Raw genomic sequence first — 17886 nt, 5'->3', positions numbered from 1 at the left:
AAGTGGAGTCACACAATGTTTGTCTGTCTGTGTCTGGCTTATTTCACTAAGCATTGTGTTGTCAAGGTCCATCCCTGTTGTAGCATATATCAGAATGTTTCTTTTTTACGGCTGAATACCAAATTTTGTTTATCCATTCATCTGTAGATGGTCACTTGGGTGGTTCTCACTTTTTGGCTAGTTGAGTCCCTGCTTTCAATTGATTTGGATACTTAAGAGTGGAATTTGGGGGACATATGGTAGGTCTTTGTTTAACTGCCAAAGTGTTTTCCACCTTGACTGCACCATTTTTATATTCATATTAGCAATGCACAAGGTTTCCAATGTTTCCACATCCTCACCAACATTTATTTTCTGAGTTTTTTGATAATAGCTATCCTAATGTGTGGGAAATGGTATCTCATGGTGGTTTGATTTACATTTTCCTAATTATTGATGTTGAGCATCTTTTCATGTACTTGTTGGACATTTGTATATCTTTTTTGGAGAAATGTCTATTCAGTGCCCATTTTTTAATCAAGTTGTTTGGTTTTTTATTGTTGAGTTATAGGAGTTCTTTACATATTAATGTCTTATTAGATACATAAATTGCACATAGATGTTCCTATACTGTGGATTGTCTCTTTACTTTCTTGGTAGTGTGCTTTAATATCAGTGAAGTCCAGTTTATCTATTTTTTTCTTTTGTTACCTGTGCTTTTGGTGTCATATCTAATAAATCATTGTCAAATTGGATGTCATGTACCTTTTCCCTATGTTTTCTTCTAGGTTTTATAGTTTTAGGTTTTACATTTAGGTCATTGATCCATTTTGAGTTAATTTCTGTATATAGTGTAAGTTAAGGGTCCAGCTTCATTCTTATGCATTATATAAGTCATTTTAATATGGTCCAGCGTAGGTATTGAGAATAATTTGCTTGACTTTACCTTTTTTAAAAAATATTCCTTTACTTAAATAGCTTGTATAGTGTTAAACAGTTTTGTTATTGAAAATTGCAGTTAGAAGTTGTTGACATTTTTTGTAGATTGAACTACTTTTAAGCAACTAAAGAATGAGTGTGTCCATATTATCCGGCCTCGTTTTATTTTTATTCTTTTACCTCTGTAAACAGCCAGTTAGGAATCTTTTCAGAGTGATTGTGTTATACTTTTGCAGCCCCAGGTGCTCACCCCACCACCAGAAAAAAAAATGCTTAATGCTCATTTCAACAGAGCTAACTTGCTCTGGAGCCAGGGGCCAGGGTAGTGTGGTGTAATGGCTATAGCCCTTAATGCTTAGGTGAGGTTTTGGTTTATAAAATCGTGTATGGCATGTGTTGATTTCTAGTGTAAAAGTTATACATGTTTTGGTCTCAGGACTACTTCACATTCTTAAAAATTTTATTAAGAATCCCAGAAAGCTTTTGATTATATATGTTATATTTATCAAATTGGAAGTGAAAACATATTTCAAAGATACTTATTAATAATTCACTTAACAGTAACCCATTACATGTTAATATAACATTTTAGCGAGAATTATTTTCTTAAAAAAAGTAGTGAGAAGAGTAGCATTGTTGTACATTTTTTGCAAATCTCTTTATAAAGTTTGGCTTAGTAAAAGACAGCTAGATTCTTTGGGATTAGCAGATGCAAACTAGTATGTTTAGGATGGATAAACAACAAGGTCCTACCGTATAGCACAGGGAACTCTATTCAGTATCCTGTGATAAACCATAATGGAAAAGAATATGACAAAGAATATATATAACTGAGTCACTTTGCTGTACAGCAGAAATTAACCCAACATTGTAAATCAACTATACTTCAATAAAATTTTTTAAAAAAACAGCTAGATTCTTATATCCTCTATATTCAGTATTTTTCATTATGTTGTTTTAGTTGAAAAAATATGAAGAAAATCCAGCCTCACATAGATAAGTAGTTGTATTTTAAGTAGCTTTTTCGGATAATTATGGACATTCTTTGTTGACATTACACCAAAATTGAAAAAAATGGGAGTTTCTTTTATAAATAAATAAATTTATTTATTTATTTATTTATGGCTGCGTTGGGTCTTCGTTGCTGCGCACAGGCTTTCTCTAGTTGCGGCGAGTGGGGACTGCTCTTCATTGTGGTGCGTGGGCTTCTTACTGCGGTGGCTTCTCTTGTTGCAGAGCACGGGCTCTAGGCGCGTGGGCTTCAGCAGTTGTGGCTTGTGGGCTCTAGAGCGCAGGGTCAGTAGTTGTGGCGCATGGGCTTAGTTGCTTCGCGGCATGTGGGATCTTCCTGGACCAGGGCTCGAACCCGTGTCCCCTGCATTGGCAGGCGGATTCTTAACCGCTGCGCCACCAGGGAAGCCCCGGGAGTTTCTTTTCTTTTTTAATATTTATTTATTTATTTGGCTGCGCCGGGTCTTAGTTGTGGCATGTGGGATCTAGTTCCCCAACCAGGGATCAAACCCAGGCACCCCCTGCATTGGGAGCGCAGAGTCTTACCCACTGGACCACGAGGAAAGTCCCTACCCCAGGAGTTTCTTAAAGATTAGTTGCAGCTTGGAATCTAAAACCCTGCCAGTGAACCTTTCATAATGTTGCATTAAAATCTGTTGGTCTGTCTTGCCTTTGAATGGATCTTTTACACATGCATGCTTTGTAACATTATACATTGGTCATTTGGAAAATACTGGTTAGACTGATTTATCTAAATCTTTCAATGGTGACACACTTCATTATACAGTATCAAAAATATCATTAATATCACTGCCAAACTCATCAGAAAAGTCTTTTAAGTATTGGGAAGCTATCAAGTTCACAGTTCTCCAGAATTTTAGTTTTTGCTTAAAAGTTGAAATTTTTTCATTGGCAGAAAATACTTCAGGGAAAACGACTGGCAATGACAGGCGTACTTTGTTCATTTTTGAGAAAATGTCTGCCTAATACCCAAGTCTGTATAAGCATAGTTTGTCAGTCTTTCAAGTAAAGAATGGTGTTCAGAAAAAAAGTGGCTAGTTCAGCTTGAAACTTGAGCCAGTAGTGTTTTTTTTGATACAACCACACTTTGTATGCAACAGAAGTGTTTTAGGCACACTGGTTTTGTCACATAGACCATTAGTGCACTTAGGGTTATGATTTAATAGTAATTTTCACTCCTTTATCAAGGGCTTTTTTCTTATGTGAAACTGGCATTTTATTTTTTAACTGTGAGGTATGTAGCAGTGAAGAATATGACTACTTAAATACAGTTCAGAGCCCCTACTTTGATTCATGCTGAGGCACCAACAGCTTTACCCAGCATTGCTTTTGCACCATCCCTGCAAATATCAACAAAGTGAAAAAGGCAAACAGCATATTATTATTGTGAAAATGGTTTTGTCTTTGTAGACACCCTGGAAGAGTTTCCTGAGTCCTTTAAAGCATTCTTTATTTCTCCACCTCAACTTTTTATTATCAAAAAGTTAAAATATACAGAAAATGTAAAAAAGCAATGTGATGAATAACTATATTCCTCTATCTAGATTGATCCCCACCCCCCCCTCACCAAATCGTCATAATTACACACACAGTCCCCTTCCTCTTCCCCTTTTTCTCTTCTCTTCATATATGGGTGTGTGTGTGTGTGTGTATATATATATATATTATATAATATTTTTTCCTGTCGTATTTGAAAGTAAGTTGTTGAGATAGCATGCATTTCTTAAGAAAAAAGACAATCTCATACCTAACTGTGGTTATATGATTATAATACTTAAGAAAATTAGTAATTCTTTGATATAGTCCTATGTCCAGCCCATATTTAGTTTTCCTCAGCTGTCTCCAAAATGTCTTTTAGTGCTGTTTTTCTCCCCAAACTATAATCATTTACTTGTTATGTCTCTTTAATCTTGAGCAGTCCCCTCATCTTTTTAAAATTCCCCATGGCACTAGTTTTTTGTTGTTTTTTTTTGTTTGTTTATTTTTTGTTTTTAAGAGCCCAGGATATCTGTCTTGTAGAATGTTTCACATTCAGAATTTATCTGATTGTTTCCTGATGATGTAAGTTGTTACTCCACTATATTAAAGTAGTATGGTGTCATAGAACACTGGGAGTAAGTCTCTATGTTTGATTAGGCTGAGGTTAAACATATTTTGGCAAGAATGCCTCAAAGTAATGTTGTGTATGTTGCATCACATCGGAAGGTATGTAATACCTGGTTATTCCACTCAAAATTGTTTGACCACCTATTGAAGGTTGTGACCACTGGATCTCCCCAAAATAAAAGTATGTTTTTCCTTTTATAATTTAATTAGTAAGCTTCTGGGTGTTACTCTGGCAGCTCGTGAATATTCTGTTCCCCATTATTGTTTCACCTCATCATTTTAGCATCCATTGTTGATCTTTGCCTGCATCAGTTATTACACTGACAGTTACAGAATGGTGAGTTTTCTAATTGCGATTTCTTCTACATTTAATAACTGGAATTTTGTAAAAAGGGAGCTTTCTTTCTCCCCATCCCAACCCCGAACTCCTTTCACTATAGACTCAATAATTTTTACTTATTAAATGTATTTATAATAGATTTGGCCAGAGTAAACCATTTCAAGCCATTTCTTGTGTCCTTTTGATATAGGCCCATCATCTTTGAGCTTTTCTTTTGCTTTCTGCACAAAAGATGACCCAGACTTATCTTGTGCTTTCAATCATGGACCCATCCAAGGATCCTGATGCTTGGTTCTTTTTGTGGGGATTAGTACTTAGAAACCCAGAACTAAGTGCTGGGTGTGTTCATTGCTTCTAGGCTCTTTCACTGGACAGAGCTATGAAATACGTTGAAAAATAAACTGAGTTCATATTGATAGTTTCATTTCAAATTTAACATTTCAGAATTTGGTACTTAGCTTTCTTTATTCTACAGCACACATTACTTTTTAAATTATAACACCAATATTATTATGAACAGTAAATACACTAAGTGAAGTTAAAATTTCTTTCCAGTTCTTTTTGTCTTTAGATTATTTCACTAAGGATGGAGTCATAGTAAAGTGTTCAAAAGTTTTGAAGTAATTTTTATCTTGTGTATGTTAATTCAGTATTTGAGTTCATTTGTACTTATTTATGTTCATTTTTTTAAACTTAGTTTTAAACTTAATATTGGATATATTTCTTTCCTACTAACACGACTTAGGAGGCAGCAGTGTACATGTACTTGACCCGATTACGAAGGAATCTCTCTGGCCTAAAGTAAATCAGGTCATACAACCAGGTAGGCAGAAGACCTATTTACTGTTGATGGATAGTGTCAGAGGAAAATTAAGAAAATCATTATTAATTTATGAAACCAAAAGAGCTATGAGATTGAACTCATTTAAAAGATGTAATATAAGTAAAGCCTGCCTTAAAAGAATAGTCCTGATCTAATCCCCAAAGAGGCTTCAGTAAATGTTTTAATTTCCTTTTTAACCTCCTATTGAAAGGTTTGCCCAAAACCCTCTTTAAGTGGAATTGTGTCAGAATTTTTTCACTTAGATACTACTACTATTTAGGTGGATCAGTAAGATTCAAAAATGAGACTTTGATCCAGAGTGTTATAGTACTTTAGTAAAAAGTAATAAAAAATGCTTTAGATCCCATGGAAGTTATGTATCCTTATGAAAATATCTAGGTAAAGAATTTAGAAGCCTCCTTCAGGAAGAGAGCAGCAAGAAGTTAAGCAGTATAAAATCCCTAGCTCTTAAATAGGTCATCCATTTGTCTTCAAGACAGCTAAAAGACTACTTAAGAGTTGTTTAAAAGGAGAGAACCATTGAGAAACAGAAGTAGTGGAAATTTAACCTATTGAGTTTTGATGAGTATAAAGGAATACAGGAAAGAAATGGGATCAAAGTTTTAAGCATTTATAGATTAACAGAGTGGAAAGAATAGATTTGTTTCATATTTGAGAAATCAGGATTCATGTTTTCGATGTAAAAAGGATAAGCTCAGTTCTCCAAGGAGTTTTATGTAGGTTATCCCCCAAATCTCCAGAGAAAAAGGAAAGGCAGGGGTCACTAGGTAGGTGGGCATAGGAAATGTACTCAGCAGTTGTTCCATTTCTCCATTATAATAGAAATACCCTCCTGTAGCTGGTAGGTCAGTGGGAGTATCTGGGTCTTCTGCATTCTGATTAAAGGCACTAATGACCTCATTTCTGAGTGGTGGCCCACGTCTTGTAGTGGCAAATTTTCCTCCTTACCTATCAGGCTTTCTTAGCTCATGTTTTGGATTGAATAAAGCTGTTGTGGAGGGTAGCCCTGTACATTGGAGGATATTTAACAACATCCCTGGCCTCTACCCACCAGATGCTAGTACCGTTTTCCCCTGCTCCATCCGCCTCCATTTCAACCAAAAATATCTTGGACATTACTAAATGTCCTATGGAGGTCAAAATGGGCTCCCCTCTCATTGGGGGTATGTGTGTGTATGTATGATTTGAGAGTAAGTTGTAGACTTAATGCTGATTACTCCCAAATACCTTAGTCTTTACTTTCTGGAAACAAGAGTACTCTACTCTATAGCTATAGTATACCCGTCAAAACCAGGAAGCTAATAATAACATTGATATAATAATTCAGTCTAATCCACAGATCCCATTCAGTTTTACCAATTGTCTCATTAATGGCCTTTATAGCAGAACAAATCACACATTACTGCCCCCTCCCCTGCATCTTCCAAAGAAAGAACCCATGATCCAATCCAGAATCACATGTTGTATTTAGTTGTCACAAGTCTCCACCCTCCTTCAGTCTGGAACATCTGTGTCTTTCCTAGTCTTTCCATGGCTTTGACATCTTTGAAGAGTTAAAATCAGTTATTTGTTGAATGTCCCTCAGTTTGTGCTTGTCTGATGTTTCCTCCCGATTAGATTTAGGTTTTGTGTATTTGGTGGAAATACCTCGGAAGAGGTGCTCTGTTCTTACTGCATCATAACCAGGTGGCGCACAATGTCACTTTGTACCATTACTATTGATGTTAACTATCCCTTGAGGTCTGTCAGGTTCCTCAACTCCTCATCAAATTTTTTTTTTTTAATTATTTATTTATTTATTTATTTATTTATTTATGGCTGTGTTGGGTCTTTGTTGCTGCGTGCGGGCTTTCTCTAGTTGCAGTGAGCGGGGGCTACTCTTCGTTGCGGTGCGCGAGCTTCTCATTGCAGTGGCTTCTCTTGTTGTGGAGCACGGGCTCTAGAGTGCAGGCTCAATAGTTGTGGAGCACAGGCTTAGTTGCTCCGTGGCATGTGGGATCTTCCTGGACCAGGGCTCGAACCCGTGTCCCCTGCATTGGCAGGCAGATTCTCAACCACTGCGCCACCAGGGAAGCCCCCTCATCAAACTTTTACCCACTAGTTTTAGCATTGATTTTTGCCTGAATCAATCTTTACTATGATGGTTGTTGAATTTTTTTTTCTAATTACATCCTGGCTTCTCTAGTTGTTAGTAGTTGGCCTTCTACTGGTAAGGTAGATTTTTTTCCTCTCCATGTATATAAAAGAATATATGTATTTATATATTCATTATATAGTGTATACATTATATATTCATTATTATATATTCATTTAAGTACTTATAAATTTTTTTTTAAAATTAATTAATTTATTTTTGGCTGTGTTGGGTCTTCATTGATGCGCGCGGGCTTTCTCTAGTTGCGGAGAGCGGGGGCTACTCTTTGTTGCAGTGCGCGGGCTTCTCACCCCGGTGGCTTCTCTTGTTGCGGAGCACAGGCTCTAGGCACACGGTCTCAGTAGTTGTGGCACGTGGGCTTCAGTAGTTGTGGCTCGCGGGCTCTAGAGCGCAGGCTCAGTAGTTGTGTCGCACGGACTTAGTTGCTGCGCGGCATGTGGGATCCTCCCGGACCAAGGCTTGAACCTGTGTCCCCTGCATTGGCAGGCGGATTCTCAACCACTGCGCCACCAGGGAAGTCCCTGTAAATTTCCTTATGTCAGTATGAACATGGATTTCTGTTTTATTCAGTCATTTGTTACTGTTATTTATTTAAATGATAGTACTATTATTATTTCAATACTCAGGTTTTCTTAGACTTGGCCTGTTCGTGTTTTTTCAAACTGGTTTTTAACATGGCCCACCATTTTGCATTTCCTTACTAATGACACACTAAGATGTTCAAGGCTCATGATGCACATTCCCAGTTGTGGAATCAACCATTCCTCCAAGGACCCCTGTTTTCTTTTAGTGGAGAATGATTTAAAAATAAAATTTGGTTGCCAAGCATGGTCATTTCTTCTGGGATGTCATTGCTTCTAGGCCTTCTGTGAGTTAACAGAGCAAGGAAACACTTGAATATATGCATTTTCTTCCTCTCTCCCTCGCCCCCCGCCCCGTCACCACACAGACACATACTTATTTCATATCTATGTATATTTAGGACCATGAGTTCACACTGATACCTCCAATTCTAGTTCAACACCACATGTTTTATCCTAGCCTTCCCACTTTGCACATTTTACTTCTCTTTGCCGACAATGAGGAATCTGGTTCCCAGTATCCTCAATACATTTACGTATTTGCTCAGTCCTCTTGTATATAGCCAATTTCCTGACCACACAGGCCATCACTTAGTGCCACCAGCCAAGAGGTCCCTCTTCCCTCTCTCTATCTTCCCATGTTAGAAAACATTAACTTGGGAATTCCCTGGTGGTCCAGTGGTTAGGGCTCTGCACTTCCATGGCTGGGGTCCCAGGTTCGATCCCTGGTCAGGGAACTAAGATCTCACAAGCCGTGTGGTGCAGCCAAAAAAAGAAACACAAAAAAACGTTAACTTTTTAAGCTTGCTGGCTGCGAGAATTTTCCCCAACACCTCACCAGGTATATAGAGAATTCTGTTCATAACAGAATTGAGGGCTGGCTGGGTGAACACATGTGGCAGAAAGAAGATGAGGAAGGTAAGGTAAACTTCTGGTAAGAACATATTTGAAATGATTACTCAGAAAAGTTGTCACTTGCAAGGGAGAAAAGTAAAGATAGAGTTTGAGGGATTAGGTTGAAACATACCTGGTTTTAAGTACCTGTTGTTGGGCTTCCCTGGTGGCGCAGTGGTTGAGAATCTGCCTGCCAATGCAGGGGACACGGGTTCGAGCCCTGGTCTGGGAAGATCCCACATGCCACGGAGCAACTGGGCCCGTGAGCCACAATTACTGAGCCTGCGCGTCTGGAGCCTGTGCTCCGCAACAAGAGAGGCCGCGATGGTGAGAGGCCCGCGCACCGCGATGAAGAGAGGTCCCCACTTGCCACAACTAGAGAAAGCCCTCGCACAGACACGAAGACCCAACACAGTCATAAATAAATAAATAAATAAATAAAAGAACGTGAATGTCTTAAAAAAAAAAAAAAAAGTACCTGTTGTTTCTGTATGTGGTTTTATCATTTGATAATTTTTTTTAAAATATTTATTTATTTATTTATGTTTGGCTGTGTCAGGTCTTCGTTGCTGCGCGCGGGCTTTCTCTAGTTGCAGCCAGCGGGGGCTACTCTTCGTTGCGGTGCGCAGGTTTGTCATTGTGGTGGCTTCACTTGTTGTGGAGCACAGGCTCTAGGCACACAGTCTTTAGTAGTTGTGGCACGCAGGCGCAGTAGTTGTGGCTCGCGGGCTCTAGAGTGCAGGCTCAGTAGTTGTGGCGCACGGGCCCAGTTGCTCCGCGGTATGTGAGATCTTCCTGGACCAGGGCTCGAACCCGTGTCCCCTGCATTGGCAGGAGGGTTCTTAACCACTGCGCCACCAGGGAAGTCCTGATCATTTGATAATTTTAATAGTTTTTTTTTTTTCTTTCAGTTCTATCTTATTTCTGATCACTGAATCCCATTATTTGAAGTTGCCGTATACGGGGTTGGCTAAAATGTACGTTCAGTTTTTTCCCATAATATGGCTCTAGTAGTGCTTAGTTGTCATTAACTTCATTTGAAACAATTTTTTTTTAATTTGTTTATTTTATTTATTTTTGGCTGCATTGGGTCTTTGTTGCTGCATGCAGGCTTTCTCTAGTTGCGGTGAGCGGGGCTACTCTTTGTTGCAGTGAGCGGACTTCTCATTGTCGTGGCTTCTCTTGTTGTGGAGCACGGGCTCTAGGCGCACGGGCTTCAGTAGTCGTGGCACGCGGGCTCAGTAGTTGTGGCTCGCGGGCTCTAGAGCGCAGGATCAGTAGTTGTGGTGCACACGCTTAGTTACTCCGCGGCATGTGGGATCTTCCCAGACCAGGGCTTGAACCCGTGTCCCCTGCATTGGCAGGAGGATTCTTAACCACTGCGCCACCAGGGAAGTCCTGAAACAATTTTGTTAGATTGTATGTGACAGCTGTCATATCAGCGTGCATTAAAAAAAAGATCAAAATTGGTGAATTTTTGTGTAGCCATTTTAATATTGAAGATGGAAGAAAACAGCACTTTCGGTATATTATGCTTTATTATTTCAAGAAAGGTAAAAACGCAACTGAAGCGCACAGAAAGATTTGTGCAGTGTATGGAGAAGGTGCTGTGACTGATCGAATGTGTCAAAAGTGGTTTGCAAAGTTTTGTGCTGGAGATTTCTCGCTGGACGATGCTCCACGGTCGGGTAGACCAGCTGAAGTTGATAGTGATCAAATTGAGACATTAATTGAGAACAATCAACGTTATACCACGTGGTAGACAGCCGACATACTCAAAATATCCATATCAAGTGTTGAAAATCATTTTCACTAGCTTGGTTATGTAATTGCTTTGATGTTTGGGTTCCACATAAGTTAAGCAAAAAAAGCCTTCTTGACCATATTTCCACATGCGATTCTCTACTCATTGTAACGAAAACGTTCCGTTTGTAAAACAAACTGTGATGGGTGATGAAAAGTGAATACTGTACAATAATGTGGAATGGAAGAGATTGTGAGGCAAGCGAAATGAACCACCACCAGCCACACCAAAGGCTGGTCTTCATCCAAAGAAGGTGATGTTGTGTATACAGTGGGATTGGAAGGGAGTCCTCTATTATGAGCTCCTTCTGGAAAACCAAACGATTAATTCCAACAAGTACTGCTCCCAGTTAGACCAGCTGAAAGCAGCACTGGACGAAAAGTATCCGGAATTAGTCAACAGAAAACGCATAATCTTCCATCAGGATAACACCAGACCACATGTTTCTTTGATGACCAGGCAAAAACTGTTACAGCTTGGCTGGGAAGTTCTGATTCATCCGCCATATTAACCAGACATTGCACCTTTGGATTTCCATTTATTTTGGTCTTTACAGAATTCTCTTAATGGAAAAAATTTTCAATTCCCTGGAAGACTGTAAAAGGCACCTGGAACAGTTCTTTGCTCAGAAAGATAAAAAGTTTTGGGGAGATGGAATTATGAAATTGCCTGAAAAATGGCAGAAGGTAGTGGAACAAAACAGTGAATACGTTGTTCAATAAAGTTGTTGGGGAAAATGAAAAATATGTCTTTTATTTTTACTTAAAAACTGAAGGAGCTTTTTGGCCAACCCTGTATGTGCTGATAAACTTAGATCATTTTTTCTGCCTGCCCTGCTTTTTGTTTGATTTCTAGCTTTCCATTCAGCTGCTGCCAGTTTGCTCTCTTCCTAAGGGATTATCTGTATAATCATCCCAACTAACCTTCAGTGCGTGGAGGGTTATATTTTACCTTGGGCTTTGGCCATCTTATTTTGCCCGTTAAGACTATCTGCTGGGTCATTGATGAAACTAACCATGATGTCAATCTGTTTCAGTTCTCAAATATTTATACCTTCACTTTCATCATTTCCCTGTGGTTTAATGCTGGGCCCATCTGGTACTGTCTTTTGTTTGACTCTCAAAGGAACATTCTGGACTTCTTTTTCTTCTTCCCTCCTGTCATTCAATATGACATAGGATAGTGGGTTTATGGGCAGTTGAATTAAAACTTGATTATCAGTATAAATCATGGTTATATATTTAGCTGTATTCAAAAGTTAGAATTGTGTAAAGCTGCAGTTTTAAAGTTAAGTATAGTTTTTATAGTTTTGTAAACTCATTTTTTTTTGTTTTATAAAATGAGTTTATATATATAGGTTGTCAACTTAAAAACAGAATCTTACAATTGAAGAGATTTTAAAGGACAGATAGTTCCACCTCTCACCCAAGAACAGATATTCCTTTATAGTATCCTTCTCCAGCAATTAGAACTCACTCTGATGAAGCAGCTTATTTTTCTGTCAAATTGTTTTACCCATGGTTACCTTTGTTCTGTGTCTGGGGATTCATTGACCATCCTGGGATCCAGTCATCGAGATAGCAGTATGAGATTCACTATAGTCTCATGGACTAGAAACCTGAGACGTAGATAAACGTGAAGCCCAAAAAAAAGAGAGACTCTAGCCATCAGCAGCCATAGTCTGCTGATGAGGGATGCTGGCCAAAGTGTAAAAGTAAAAAGCAGGTTGGTGAGTCAAAGAGTTGTTGAAGCTGAGCGTGTTCTGGCTGAGCCTGGGTATGGAAGAGGGTCAGTTTTAGTTGACTTTTCTTTGTCATTGTTTTTACATAATACCTGCATTTCACGGTACTAGGTACTGGGGATATAAAAAGGAGAAAGATAAGTAAGTGTCTTAGAAAGTGAGGTAGAATGTTTTTCCCCCACGGAAACTTTTGAGTAGTCTTAGTATTTCATACTCATTGTGTTTGTTCCAAAGCAGGAGTATCTGTCTTCCTTTTATATAGATAGTATTTAACTTAAACATTGAACCACGTACTTAAATCATTGATCTGTATTCTATAAAGATGTAGGAAAGTGTAAGTTATTTTCTTTATGAGATCTAATTCTGGTGTTTTTTTTCCTGTAATATTTTATTCTGGAAGGATTTTAATAAGGAATAAAAGCACCATTAATCTTTTTATTTTCTGTAGTTCAGGTTCCTTTAAAGTTTGAAAGTTCAAAATATTTCACTATAACTTATTTCCCAGAAAATGAAGTTTGAAATGAGAAAATGTAGCCATGGGTTAATCAAGAGCATGGGAACTCGAACAAATATTTGACGGAGGGAGGGAGGGAGAGAGAGAGAGAGAGAGAGAGAGAGAGAGAGTGTGTGTGTGTGTGTGTGTGTGTGTGTGTGTGTGTGTGTGTATTAGGTTGTTTATAGTTTGGAATTTGGTTTCCCAGTTTGTAGTACATTTTATTTAGAGTTCATTTGGATTCTGACATCCAGAAAACTCTTTGCTGAACTTTCTTTTATTGATAGTCTTATGACTTTATGCTAATGATGACCATAAATTAACATTAGATGTAAAATATTGGGAGTTTTTTGGGGATGGTGACCATATATTTTTTCACCTTTAAATTCTTAGTGTCTGAGATACAGAAGGTGTTCATAAATGTTTATTTCTAGGATTTTTGGAAGTACCTTTCAGCAAAGAATCTTCATATAGTACTAAATGTTTGGCTATTTTATGTTTGAAAATTGGTAAACATCAAATTTGGGAAAATTTTAGCCAATATTCTTCAAATAGTTTTTGGCTCTCTGTCCCCCTCTGGGGACTCTTATTATACTGTCTTGCTTGAATCAGCCTAAGATCAACACGTATAACCTGTAATCTGACAGAATAAGGCTTATTGACTTATTGCAATAAAGGATACTGCACAGCAGAGAAACCAAGGGGCGTCTTACCAAAGAAAAGTTTTTGTAGGATTTTGGGGGAACTGGGGAGTTTGGGTAAAATTTAAATGAAACAGTGTTTGAGAGGTTCAGGGCAAAGTACTATCTGTGAAGGGAGTTAATTTTTACTTTCTCATACATTTATTGGGCTGGGTGAACTTGTCCCAGTATGTGCTGACGTTCTTTCCATCTTTTAAATTTTTTCAGTCTTGGTTTCATTTGGAGATAGTTTAGATAGTTTCTGTTGCCCATTTTCAGGTTCTTCTACAGCGTCTAATCAGCTATTAATCCCATCTCTGAAAGTTTAGTTTGGGTCTATTTTATATCTTTCTTGTCTACTTAACGTACTCAGTTGTTTTCCCTACTTTCTTACATATGTGGAATATAGTTACAGTTATTTTCAGTGTCTTTGTCTCCTCATTCTGTCATCTGCCTTGTTTCTGGGTCTGTTCTTATAGTGAACAGAGACAAATTTGGTAGAACCAGATTGAAAATAAATGAGGAAACTGTGTTAAGAAAAAGTAAGGAATAGATGAGTTGAAGCCAAAATTCAAGCCTTTTTGTCTTGATGGATTTCCTGGGGACCTACCACAAATACAACTTTGAGCTTCTTAGAAGCCAGGGCAGAGAAGATTATCAGTGGCCCGTTTTCTTTTTAGGAGGGGACATTAAAAACAGAAAACTCTTACTACCCTTGGGCCAGGTATGGGTTATGTTTTCATCTTTTTCTGTGCCTCAGCTAAGAAGTATTGCTATTTCATTTGTTACTGATGGGCTATTTAATTAACATTTGATTTAAGAACATAAATGAAGAATATCTTTATCCCTTCCCATTTTGTAGGATTGCCTGTATTAAACTTGAATTCATCTTTTTATTACTCTTTGATTTCTTACTTTCTTTTACTGTTGTCTGAATTTGATTTAGTTGTTTCATGGAAATTAAAATATTAACTGATAGAATGATGATTTATACTTTTTCTATTTTACAAGTTTTCTGAGAGAATTTTTAAAGATTTTTAACATTTTTTATCTGGAAATAATTTAAAAATAGTTTGTACTTGGAGATAATTTCAAAATTACAGAAGAGTTACAAAAATAAAATAGTACAACAAACATTCCTTACGAATATTATCTTAATATTCGCTTTTTCATTTGTTCTTTCTCTGTGTTTGTGTGTATATATATTCATACATACGTATTTTTTCTGAATATTTAAGGGTAAGTTCATATATATATATATATATAATTAGCCCTGTACCCTAAATACAGTGTGTACTTCCTAATCAATTACATGTCCACATCACAGTAATCATCTTTAGTAAATTTAACATTGATCCAGTATTTTTACCTAATCTGTTGTGTCAGTTTTGTCAGTTGACACAGTAATGTCCTTTGTAGCATTTTCTCGTCTCTGCTACAGGATCCAGTCTAGGGTGAGGTATTTCATTTAGCTGTCATTCATTTAGCTGTTTAGCTGTGTCTTTAGTCTCTTAACCAGGAACATTTCTGTAGTCTTTCATGACGTTGACATCCCCTGATCCCCCTTTAAAAAAAAGCTTCTCATTTTGGTTTAATCTGAAGTTTCTTCATGATTGTATTCAGGTTATTCATTTTAGGCTGGGATACTGTGTAAGTGATGATGTATTCTTTTCAGCGTGCCACCTCTGGAGAATGTTAATTATGATCACCCAGTTAAGGGGTTGTCTGTTCCTCTGCTGTATAATTATTTTCTTCCCCATGCAACTAAAAAGCAGTCTTTGAAGAGACTATTCAAATACCTTGTTCTTCATACTCTTAGATTTGATATACATGATGATGCTTTCCTGATTCAGTGTTTGCTGTGCTGCTTGCAAAATATTCATTTAGTCAGTTCTCCCCGTTTATTTATTTATTTTATTTGTTTAGTTTTGTTTTTCTTTTATCAGTATGGACTCATGAATTCCTGCCTAATGGTTCATAATTCATTATTTATTTTGGAGGTACATTTGTCCTGATTTGGCTAGTCTGGCTCTTCCATCTCTGTGACATACCCCCATCATTCTATGGGCATTTTCTTACTTATTGACATAACACAGTTTTCCAGATTCATATTGTACCTGCTCTGCTCCAGCCCTGGAATTAAGCCCATTCTCTGAGAAGTCTCCATTCCCTTTAGTGGGGAATGGTACTAGAGACCAAGATCTGGTCAGTAGATGTGGTCATCACTTCTTGGCCCTTTTAGTAGTAGATGGAGATAGGAAACATTCATGTATATGCATATGGATTCCTGCATATGCACATATCTGTTTTAGAAATCATGTGTTCACACTAACTTCAATATTAGTCCATCCCTACAGGGTTCTTTCTTGCCTTCTGTCTTAACCCTGACTCCTAGCAATATCAACACTTTTACTAAAACCTATAATGCATCTAAAATAGTTTGAGAATTGCTTTGTCCATTCCACTACAATAAATAACTCTACTACTGTGTTTAGGATTTATTTGTAATCCTGCACTTGCCCTACCCTACACTGCCACTGACTCAAGGTATAAAGTCAAATACTGTGTTCATAAGTTATTTAGATTAGTTCTGTCTGCCTGTCTTTTCTTTCTATCTTCCCTTCATTGTATTTGCTATTCATTTGAATTATGAGTAGGTTTATGTGTTCTGGTTTGCTTTCACTTTTAGGTTTTTATCCCCTTTCATTCTCATTTATTTAATTTATTTGATTGAATATGCACAACATTAGCATGCTTCCAAAAGTCAGCACTATACAAAAAGGTAAGTTCAATGAAGGGTCACTTCATTGAGTGATGTTCTAGCCCATCACTCACCCCTGGTAGGGAACTGACTTCCCTGCTTTATCCTTTCTGTATTTCTTTTTATAAAAATAAGCACAAATTTTCTTATTTTCCCCCTTTCTTATATAAAAGATAGCATCTGTATGTGCACTTTGGCACTTTGCTTTCTATTTAAATTTTTATTTAGTAATAACTCTTGGAAATTGTACCATGTGAGTTCACAGATATTCCTCAGAATATATACGTTTACGTTTGTTTTAAAAATAGTTGGCTTTAGATTGTATTTTTCCTTGGTTTTTTCCTTCTTCTCTTAAATGTTCTTTATATCCTTCAAATTGTTTCTTTTAAGGTTATATGTGTGTAGGTTATGTATATACAAATCCAGTGTTGGCAAAATCTTATATATTCAGCACATCCCTATCATTATTTAGTCCTAATTTCAGTCGTAGCATTTGCCTCAACTACTGTAAAAGAAATCTCAAGTTAGTTTTTAATTGGTAGCTTATTTTTCTGTGGCATATCAGACCTTGGCTGTTTATCTCTGGACTATTTTCAAGTTGCTGTATTGTCAGGGACCCCTTCCTCTGTGGGTGGTGTTCTACCATCTGTAGAGTATTGAAGAGTACAAATAGTAAGAATGGGAAGGGGAGGCAAAGAACCATCCCTAGAAGGCCAGAACCCAGAAGGTGTACCCTACTTCTGTTCATTGATTGACTAGAACCTGGTCACGTGCCCACACAGGTAGCAAGAGATGTTGGAAAATCAGGGCAAGCATGTGTCCAGCTAAATATTCTTAAGAGGAAAACGAAGGGGAGAATGAACATTCTCTATCTACCCATAGGTGTCTCAAGATATTTTCAGCTTCTCTTTTCGTGTTTCTAAATTTGATAAATCATCTCCCTAATACAGCTGGTCCATTCTATATTTAGCGATATTTTTAGTTGTAAAACTGATGCTTATTTCAGCTGATTTTTCATCATGGCTCATTCTAGTATCTTTTTATTTAACAATTGTTGAGTTGTAGGCTTCGTTGTATTAGTTTTCACAAAGGGCCAAGTATTGGATTTTATGCTTTGTTACCTGGACTTTTTTAGAGCTTATGTTCAGGTTATGCTATTTCAAGGTGATATTCTGATGTGGCAATGCTTGCTTTTATAAAGTTTTATAATATTGGTATAAATACTTTTGAAGTTAAAACAACTGAGTAGTAGGTGTATTGTTCTTCTTGTGGATAGGAATTGACAGTTTCTTCATGAAAATAGCAGCTGTACCTTTGAAAGGTTTATCTGTAGCACTTAATTGAATCAGGGAGAAAAGAAAGATTTTCAGCTCTACTTCTCCTGTGTGCCTGTGGATTATATTCTTTGCATAGTGCTCTATCTTAACATATTCTAAATGTCTAGTTCTTAGCAGTACAGACATTCTTGGTTTTAGTTTAGGGATAGCTGCAGTTTTTCCTCAAATAATTTAATGCCCTGAATATTTAACAAATTATG

At 37.3% G+C, this 17886-nt stretch overlaps 1 protein-coding gene across 2 annotated transcripts in view; it reads left to right on the top strand.

Moving 5' to 3' along the window:
• Positions 1–17886, top strand: part of WAPL (WAPL cohesin release factor) — a 75935-nt gene that overhangs the window by 28621 nt on the left and 29428 nt on the right. The gene's annotated exons all lie outside the window — the stretch shown is intronic.

Source organism: Eschrichtius robustus, chromosome 7 (genome assembly GCF_028021215.1).
Source record: "Eschrichtius robustus isolate mEscRob2 chromosome 7, mEscRob2.pri, whole genome shotgun sequence".
Taxonomy (NCBI): domain Eukaryota; kingdom Metazoa; phylum Chordata; class Mammalia; order Artiodactyla; family Eschrichtiidae; genus Eschrichtius; species Eschrichtius robustus.
This window is presented reverse-complemented; position numbering and strand designations above follow the sequence as displayed.